At 38.8% G+C, this 9,855-nt stretch overlaps 1 long non-coding RNA gene across 1 annotated transcript; it reads right to left on the bottom strand.

The window, feature by feature from the left end:
- Positions 1-3,974: 3,974 nt before the first annotated feature.
- LOC127142427 (uncharacterized) lies at positions 3,975-8,769 on the bottom strand. The gene is made up of 3 exons (XR_007813166.1): positions 8,588-8,769; positions 7,862-7,935; positions 3,975-4,439 (listed from the first exon to the last, which is right to left on the bottom strand). It is a non-coding gene; the product is annotated as an uncharacterized LOC127142427 (long non-coding RNA).
- Positions 8,770-9,855: the final 1,086 nt, after the last annotated feature.

Here is a 9,855-nt window from a genome sequence, read left to right as displayed (position 1 = left end):
CATTCGTTTGCAAGTTATTGCAAAGCATTAATTGACGTGCATGTGCCTTTTGAGAACACCATTAATCTTTCACACTTAGCATCAAGGATGAATTGCACTGTAGCTGATGGATGTCAAATTGTAAAGAGTTTACATTTTTAATGAGTGCGATTTAAATTCTGTGTGTGGTCACAACTGGCCTGAATGTGAGTGTGTGTGTGTGTGTGTGTGTGTGTCAGTGAGGTTAAGATCATCTGTAAAGATAATCACTTAAGACCTGCCTGAAATTGGGTCGCTTTTGTGATTATCAGGAAGCAAATTGGGTTCAAGATCGACCTACTGATCCTCAAGTGTGTGACAGGCAGTAAAGATAGGTGTAAAGAGAAGCTTTATTTGCATTTGTACCAGAATAATTTTAGCCACTTTGCTACAGAGCACGCCGATTTCAAGTTAGGGATTAATAGTTTCTGATGTACAGTTATTTCACATCTTAAATATAGAGTTGAAGTGATTAGTTGTAATCATTTGGCAACAATTTTAACAAACAAACAATCATTTCAGTTGTTTTTCAAGCAAATAAAATGCTATATATTTGCACATTTGAACCTCCAAAAAGAGAATATTTGCTGCTTTTCTCTGTTATATATCATTGTAAATTAAATATTTGAGGGAGGGTGTTGGACTTTTGGTCAAATAAAACAAGACATTAGAGTACATCACACATAATTTTTTAACATTTTCAGTGAAAAAAAAAGATTTATCACAAAAATATTCAGCAGATTAATCAATGATGAAAATAATCATTAGCTGCAACCCTAATATGTTTATTATGTAATGGAATACATTTTGCATGTTCATTTAAATAATGTAATATGACACAGTTACACAATATTGACACAGTCTCTCTGAGTTCTCATGTGTTCATATATGGACATATGTGTGTGTGTGTGTGTGTGTGTGTGTGTGTGTGTGTGTGTGTGTGTGTGTGTGTGCAGTCTGGTTGGCGACAGACACCAGTAACAGACATGTGGGTCATGGACGGGTGTGTTTTGGTTACTTGGACAGCTTCATTGTGTGTGTTCAGTCATGCAGGAAAGCTGAAGCCTTTGCAGAGCAGACTGGGGAAAGAGGTCATACGTGCGCTAATATGTGGCACACAGTTCCACACAGACAGACACACACACTGAATACCTCAACAATGCACACAAAGAATGCTTCAGCATTGTTATTATTTAAGTGGAATATTAGGCTGTCAGAGATGAGAAGTTTGCAGGAGAAAGGGGAAAACTGATTTGTTTAGCTCTCTCAAAAACAAAAATGTCAGAGCTGTTAATGAAAACAAATACCATCACATTTCATCCATACAAATATACTGCCACATTACATACAGTATCTAGAGTGTAAAACACACACACACATATATGCACATGAATATGCATTAACAACAGGCAGCCACATTAGTTAATTACTTGTCTTCCTGAGCAAATGTGTGTAAGAATGACTTTCATGGCTAACTGTGGAGGGTAAATTTAAATTTGCATAAATAAGTTATTTATGCTAAATGTCATTTGGAAATAATATGCCACACTTGCATTGTGAATAACTAGAATACACTGGTTATATACTGATTATATATCAGGTAATGCAGCACATCTTGTTGTATCACGTCTGCAAAAATAATTGAACTGTTAGATCAATACTCTGTAGAGCCTCTTCTGGAATATGCAGCATAAGATTTTCTGTCAAAAAGTCACCAAAATAAAAACTGGTAAGACTTCATATAGATATCATCTAATACAAGCTATTATTTTTGTGATTTTTACATAATTTTTGACAAACTTTATATTTTCTTTTTTCTTTTTTAAGTTGATCATAGATTATTTAGTATCAAACTCCTGATATGAAACAGGCTGCAACAACCAATCAAAAAGGAGCTGGATCACAAATACCTGAGATAATCACACCACCAATAATTAATAAAGAGCAATAATTGATAAAGAGCATTTCTAAAATTCTGTCAGGTCCACTCACTTAAAGTAGTAGATGTATTATACTGTGTATAATTCAACTTTAGTCCTTTGTCAGTTATTTTGTATTAGGAAGCAAATTTTCAAATACATCCTACTGAAAATTAGGCGCTCATGGAACTGTTCTTTTAATGTGTCGTTTAGTGTCACCATTTGGTTAAAATTTAGAAAGATCATGGGCATAACAATCAATCTCTGAGAGGTTTTGTGAAGTTATAATGTCACACTACCTCCACTTTTACTTCTTTTTAGTTTCACGTCATTATTTGTACAACAACCAGAGATCACTTGTAAACATAGGAAGTTCTGAGTGTTTGAATAAACCACCAGTGCTGTATTTTTTCTGTTTGTCCTGCCTTTTCTTGGTCTATTGATACTGTGTGATTTTTAAATTGCTTCATATTAGTTTATATGGACCTCGGGAAGTCTAGCAAGCACTGTGTGGAAACTAATGGGGATCAGAATAAAGAACAAAGGCTAAAAAGTGACACTGAGATGATGCCAAAAGATCCACACACTCGCTCATTCAAATGTCACACAAACTCATACAAACACTCACTCACATACAGCATCTGACAGCGGAGTTGTAATCCAGGATTAGTCAGATTAAGATCTATACCTCTGCCTATTTGTGTTAAACGATTAAAGCCAGACAGGCCTATTTACAGAGAAGAAAAGATGATCAAATCAACAGGCTTGTCCTTGAGTGACAGCTGCAAGAGATAGACTGTGGAGAAGAGTAAATTATTTGTTCAAGCACTAAAGTCTCTTGTTCTTTGATGCAAAACCGATGTTTGCTATTCTAGCAAGAGAGAAAGAGGCTGAGGAGGAGGAGGAGAGGAAAAACGTAATGAAACTAAAGAAAAAGATGGCAGAGAAGAGGAAGAGTGTGTGCGGCAACTGATAGAACCTGGATGAATGACAAAGAGTTGTAATTAATAAACTCAAAGGATAATCAGGAGCATGCACACGTACTTGGACATGCAGGCTTTGCTCGCTCTGTCTCACACTGTCGCACCCACGCACGCACACACACACGCACACACACACACACACACACACACACACAATGAGGCAAAGTATATCGCTGCACACAGCCAAGGACCAGAGGCTGCTGTGGCGTGATGGAAGAGCTGAGAACAAATATAAAGTGAGGGAACACCTAATGAAGATTTTAAATGAGGAAAATCCTGTGAAAATATGATAACCCTCCCTCCTCACCCACTGTGTCCCCCTCCCTCTCCCTCCCAGCTTTAATGCCAATACTTCTTCATTCTCTGCTCTCCCACCCCAACCAACCGTCCCCCTCTTTCTCCCCTCTCTCTCTCACTCTCTCTCTGTGTCCTGCACACCATAAACTCTGCATTATTTTAATTAGGATTTGTACACTCCAACACTTTAATTTTCTCTTCCTTATTTTCCCCAGAAATCTCTGTTTTATTAGTTATCAAACCATTCCAGGCCAAACTCATAATTACACTCAGTCCCAGGGGGAAGTGTGTGTATGTGTGCATGCAGTGGGGTTTGTCTACACTTCTGGGGACTGAGGAGGATCCCTAATGGCACACAGTCTTTACCAATCCTCATAGAGAAAAGGGCAGATTTTAGAGATTAACACATAAGGGCTTCAGGTTAATTTTCTTAGGTAAAATTGAGGATTCAGCATGAATGTGAGTTAATGCAATGTGCCCTTAAGAATATCAAAACCACTGTGTGTGTGAGTGAGTGTGTGCACATTTGTGCACTAGTGTGTAGGAGGATGATTTTCCTCTTTATAAATTCATTGTTTGGCTAAATCTTGGAGCGAAGGGTTATGTTATTTACCTGTAGTAATTGGTTTTCCCAAATGGCAGTTTTCCTCATTACACACACGCACACACATAAACGTTTATGCACATACACACACACACACACACACAGAGTACTGAAGGTTAAGACAACGAAGATGCTATTTCAGATAGTGGGGGTACAAAGTCAACACACATACCACACACTGTCAGACACACACACAAACATACATGGACATAAGTGTGTGAGTGTGTGTGTGTGTAGTGAGCGGTGTCATAGTGACCCAGTGATGTAGACAAGCGTAGTGAGACAACTAATCAAACACACAGGCTCACCCACAGTGTCACAAATACATTCATTACACAAAAATGATGTCTTTGCTTTGTGTTCAACGTGATCTCAACTGAATATTAATGCATGGAAAGATGGAGGAAAGTGTGTTTTGTGTGTGTGTCTGAGGAGCCAGCTGTTCCATCTATCCCTCTCTGAGGTGAAAATAAAACTGTCATTTGTCCATCTCACCTTCTGTCTCTCCCTCGGTGTCCTTCCACTTATTTATCTCCTCTCCTTCACCTTCCTGTGATCCACATTCTCTTCCCCATGTGTCTCCACGTCTCTCTCCATGTTAACTCTTGCCACAGCAACCTGGAGGTTACAAAAACAAGATTCTCAATTTTCTGCATAAGCCAAGAGCATTTGAGAGGATGAGGTGATAACTCAGTCCTTTCATATGCTGCCAAAAAACTGCATGGACCACACCAGATTTGAGTTGTGTTGGTATTTTGGTCAGGTTAAACTACCATTTAAAAAAATAATAATTCTGGTGAAATATAAAAGAAAGCAGGAAATTGCAAGGGAAAATGGCTACATTTAGACAGTCTTTTTTGTCTCCAGCTTTTCCAAGGGTGTTAGCTGAGATGGCAAAATCTTTATCTCTAGTGATTTTATTGTTATAAAAAACTGTCATAGTTGACAAAGAGGACCTGTCAACACAGCAGACCCACAGCTGCTCCAGTGAGACACAGTCTTCAACCATGAAGGCGCTCTAATCCTCTGTCTTCTCATCATATCTGTCGACCATTTTTATGTCTCATGGTCAATTTGAGACTTGGCATGGCTCCAGAATAAGCAGAAAAGTTACAGTTTAAAACTTTAGGCTGCAGTACACAGTCAGCCTATCTATACTGTACATCTAATAAGAGGGTGCTTTATTAACAGGTCGTTTTGACAGACATTTTGACATATCACAGTAGGAAAAGGCAGAGACGTGTTTAATCAGGCTCCTGTGCTGTGTCTCAATTCACACACGAGAGTGTTCACACTGGCAAGTATGGAAGCATGCAATGCACTGTAAGTGCTCAGACGGTGCACTCAAATCATGATACTTGTGAAATGGAGGAAAGCCATGTTGTCGGCGCAGATGACAGCGTCATTTACATGTTGCATAACATCACTACATAGCTAACATGAGCATTAAAAGCAGTTTATTTACCAGTATAGCACAAACATTCAGCATCAAATTTCACTCTTCTACTCACCAAGAGCTGTATCCAACAGTAGAAAGCAACAGTAATGTCTCATTTCTAGTTCTATTGCTTATTTTCTTCTACTAAAGTTAGTATGCTGTTAAGTTACTGACCTTTGAAAAAAGAAGGAGATTTCATTCAAACATGTTTTGCACATGCCACCAATGTCCTGAGAAGGGGTCCAATCAGTCAAAATAAGTATAACGTTTGTGGATTTAAGCATGATTTCTGCTAGTATGCACCCTTAAACTGCACATAGAGACATAATAAAGCTAAGCATGAGATTGCCTTTCTATATAAAAAAAATTCTAACTCTGAGAAAGGAAGCAGAAAAGAACAAAATTACTCCAAATCCGAGCTATTCCCTGAAAAGACCATTGTGTAAGAGGCCCATCATTAAGGCCCATTTAATATTAAAGCACCTCAACACCCACACAGGTGTTTTAAATTCTTCTGGACGATTAGACCTCTGCTCAAGTTGCTGTCAGGTGGTGCTATGCTGGAGATTACCTGAGGACAAAATCACTCCCTAATTACTATATAGTGTACTATAGTTATTGTCAGCTACTTTATGTGAGTGTCTAATATCCAAGTGTAAAATTTATGCTCTATAGTGCCCTAAAGATCCCTGTAGTGAAACTAAAAAGCAGTCACTGGTACATATACTACTTTCAGCTAATACTCCCATAAAGCAATGTGACACATTTATAGTTACGAAAAACAGAGTCACACGACTCTGCACCTGTAAGTGTTGACACAAAATGAAGATGATCCATCAGTGTCCAAAATCTCAATTTAATGCCTGCTACGGAGTAAACAATTACGTGTCCATTATATAGGGAGAAGTGAATAAGTGAACAGAGGAGAGATTTATGACACAGTGCAGCAACAATGACGAGACAGTGACGGTTTTCTATTCAACAAAATCTCCCTGCACTCAGCCCTAAGAAAAGGACGTGAAGTCACGTGATAACAGCAATCACTGACAGAGTTTGATGGTCTGGTAGTGTGATAATGTACAAACAGTAATGTGGAAACCTTAAGAAAACAATGTCTCCATTCCCAAAGTTTCACAGTGTAGCAGTGGTAAACAGGTAAACAGCCTAAATTTGCTGAATTGTGTATTTAGAGGAGTTTGTTACAAAGTGAAACCAGATACAAAAACAGTGTATAACATCTATAAAATAAGCTGAATGGATTGTATTAGTGTTAATACAGGATTTTATTTTTACCTAACTATCAGCAGTGCTGCAGTTTTGCTTTTGCCAAGTGGGAGGTGCTGTCTGTGTCAGAAATTCCCTACATGCCCGACTCTGAATTACAAGTCAAACACTGACCTCAGCTGTTTTTCCCACTTCTCCTCCTCCTCCTCTTCCTTTTCTACTTTCTTGTAATTATGATGTTAAACAATATGACATGAATACAGCAGAATTCCCCCCCAGTCAGGTGCAGTAGCACTAGAGAGGCAGTCAGGGAGATGTCAATCAAGAGCATGCCCACATGGTCCAGTGAGGTGGTCAGGCAAAATAAGCAACCCCTGTTATGTGTTGTATCATTTGGGTTTCAATATGATAACTTCACACTGCACATAGAAATACAGTAATGCTATCCATGAGAATTCTACCTATGGAAAAAAACCTTAACTTCCCCCACATCTGAGATATTCCTTTAAAAGGCTTTCATGTAAGTTTGAAATGTGAATAACAACCTGACATTCAAGGGCCTTCACACCCACACAGGTGTTCTCATTTATTCTGGCTGATTAGACGTCTGCTCAGGTTGACGTTTGGTGGAGCTATACTGGGAATGATGTGACGACACCAAACTCCATGTGCTAACAGACTTTTTTTCACAGCTCATGTTTTGACTCCTTGTGGCAGGAAAAGTGCAAGTGGATGTAATATCATTAATGATGAGTCCGTTCACTTGTCTCTCAGTAAAAGTGCGTAATACATTTTTTTCACTTCAGATGTTTTGACTTGTCATAGCAAGAAAAACATACGTCAAACAATTTTGAATAAGCTATAACAGTTAGCGAGTTCACACATTACTAGAACCTTGGAACACACTCATCCAAAAGAAATTCAGTTATTAAAGTGCTTGTGCTTTTCTTGCTATGGCATGCCCAAATTCTTGCTGTAAAAAAGGTCTATGCTAAGCATATGGAATTTAGAAAATAAATTGAATATAGACATAGATAATCATATTGGTTTTAAATGTCTACTGTGAAAAAATGTCTATATAAGACTTCTTCTGCTTCAAACTAAATGCTTGTCAGATCATCTCATAATATCTGAAATAGTGTTTGAATTATGGTGGAGCTAGGAGAGGTGGGGAAGCTTGGCTCCCCAAAAGAGACCTGAGCTCCCCTAGAAGTGTTACATACTGGTAAAATGCATTTAACTACAGGGGCTACCTCAATCCCAGTTTGTGCTTCTTGTGAACTTGCATACATTCAGGTCACAGATGTTTGCTTTCTCTAAAAAAATAATCAACCAGAAGTGCCTGAAAGAACTCTGAAAGTCATTTAATTGCACCTACCACTGTTCTGGAGATATTTTCAGAATCCTCAAAGACTCCTCTAACCACCTGTGTGGAAACAGCCAGGGTTACCGCTGCAAAACATTTTCATGACAGTAGTCAGCAACACTGTTAATATCATCCATGCGCCATTTAGTAGTCACTTATGTTCATCAACTCTACCAATTTACAGATATGCACTGCACTGTAAGCCTCTGCAAATGGACAAAACCCACAAAAAACATTCAGTAATACAGGTATTTTAATGCTAGATATGAGTATATCTCTGTCTGTTTAACACTGTCCTATTAACAGTTTTACAACTTAAACTGCAGTAACTGACTGACTTTGGTAGTTTACCTAAACCTGCTACCTGACAGGGTCAACTCTGCTAGCTTACTGTCTCTCTACTAGCAATATTCATTACCTTTACACAGTCTCAATTCACAAAACATTGTTTAAAAGTAACAGTAAACACTATTTAATGACACCACATGAACTACTGGGATAGGTCTACATTAACTGAACATTTTAGCTAGCTGTAATAACTAAATAAGTATTAATGCGAACCGTTACCTTATGCTAATAGCCAACGCTAATCCCTAATGCTTCCAGCACATATCCTAGCCTTGCATGTGAACTCAATTTTGCAGTCAAAACGTTGTATGGCATTGTGTGGGGATGTGACATATGTTAGTGTGGTGGAGGGTCATGGTGGTCCCAAGCCGTGTAAATTCCAGTCATTACCTCTCGCCCGAGCACCGCCCGAAGCCATAGCCGTCGGAGTTGAGGCTGTTCAAGTGCAACAGATGAGGGGCAGTCTCCCGGATGGACACGCTAATTTCCGCTCCCATTTCCGCCCCGTGACATGTTTCAGAGCACTTACAAACTTTGTAAACAGACCTGTTACCTGACTAGCACGGTGCCGTTAATCCAGAAACACCGCTAATAATGCTAACTAGCCGTTGAGAGTGAGCTCGCGCGCAGCTTTTTGAGCCATAAATAATTTATTTAATTTATAAACTTGGTAAGAAATGTAAGTAATAACACGAACAGTTGTGTTTCATCAGAGTATATCATTTAGTTTACGGTTCAAAAAAACATTTCAAATGTGCTAACTTATAATGCTGCATAGAAAAATAAAAGAAAATAAAATCTAACGTCCTCCTATGTTAAATGTATGTACGCAACTGTGCCCAAGTCAATACCTCTGACTTTATCTTCTGTCAACAATGAGAGTAACATAATTAATCAAACAGAGTTTAACAATATGGCTGGGGGCACGCACCTACCACCCTCTCTGGTGCTGGGATTGGAAAATGCATCCTACACTCCTACACTCCACCAGCAAAGTTTACTCACTGGTCACTTACTGCAGGGAGTGACTAGGTGTGTGGGTGTGTCCATGTTAAGACAGGACCTGAACTTTCTGAACTCTCAAGCTCCTTTTTTAGTTGATCATGCAACTTCTTTTGTGCACAACTGAGTGTAACATCATGAATATCTGTTTGAAAAGGGACTGTTTGAAAAGGGACTGTTTGAAAAGCGCGTCCTAATCCAAGTGGTACAATTTATCACATTGAGACTAAACACATATGTTTGGAGAGAGACTGATTCAGTTAAAAAATAAAAACAAGTTGTATGACCTAGTTTATTTGAAGCATACCGATAAAAGTGTCCAAGTGCAACACAACTAATATGAGCGTGATGGAGATTTCAAACAGGCACAGTCACGTCTGATGACCAGAGGTCTAGTCTAATCAGTCAAATTAAGTGGAAACACCTGTGTGAGTGTACCACGATGTGTAGAGGCTGTAAGATGTGTGTTTACTTTTTTTCTCCTCCATCTCTCATTGTTCTGTGCCATTTTATGGAGCGGGAAAATAAAGTTTCTCTGATTTACTAAGCTCCCTTTTTGAGCCCCAGCCTTTTAATCAATCCACATCACCCAGTCTTTTCTTTTACTTAGTCCTAATGGTGGAACTATTGTCTCTCACCGAACAGAGTGCAGAGTG

Source organism: Lates calcarifer, linkage group LG5 (genome assembly GCF_001640805.2).
Source record: "Lates calcarifer isolate ASB-BC8 linkage group LG5, TLL_Latcal_v3, whole genome shotgun sequence".
NCBI lineage: Eukaryota > Metazoa > Chordata > Actinopteri > Centropomidae > Lates > Lates calcarifer.
The sequence above is the reverse complement of the archived record's forward strand: the minus strand, read 5'-3'. Positions and strand labels throughout refer to the sequence as shown.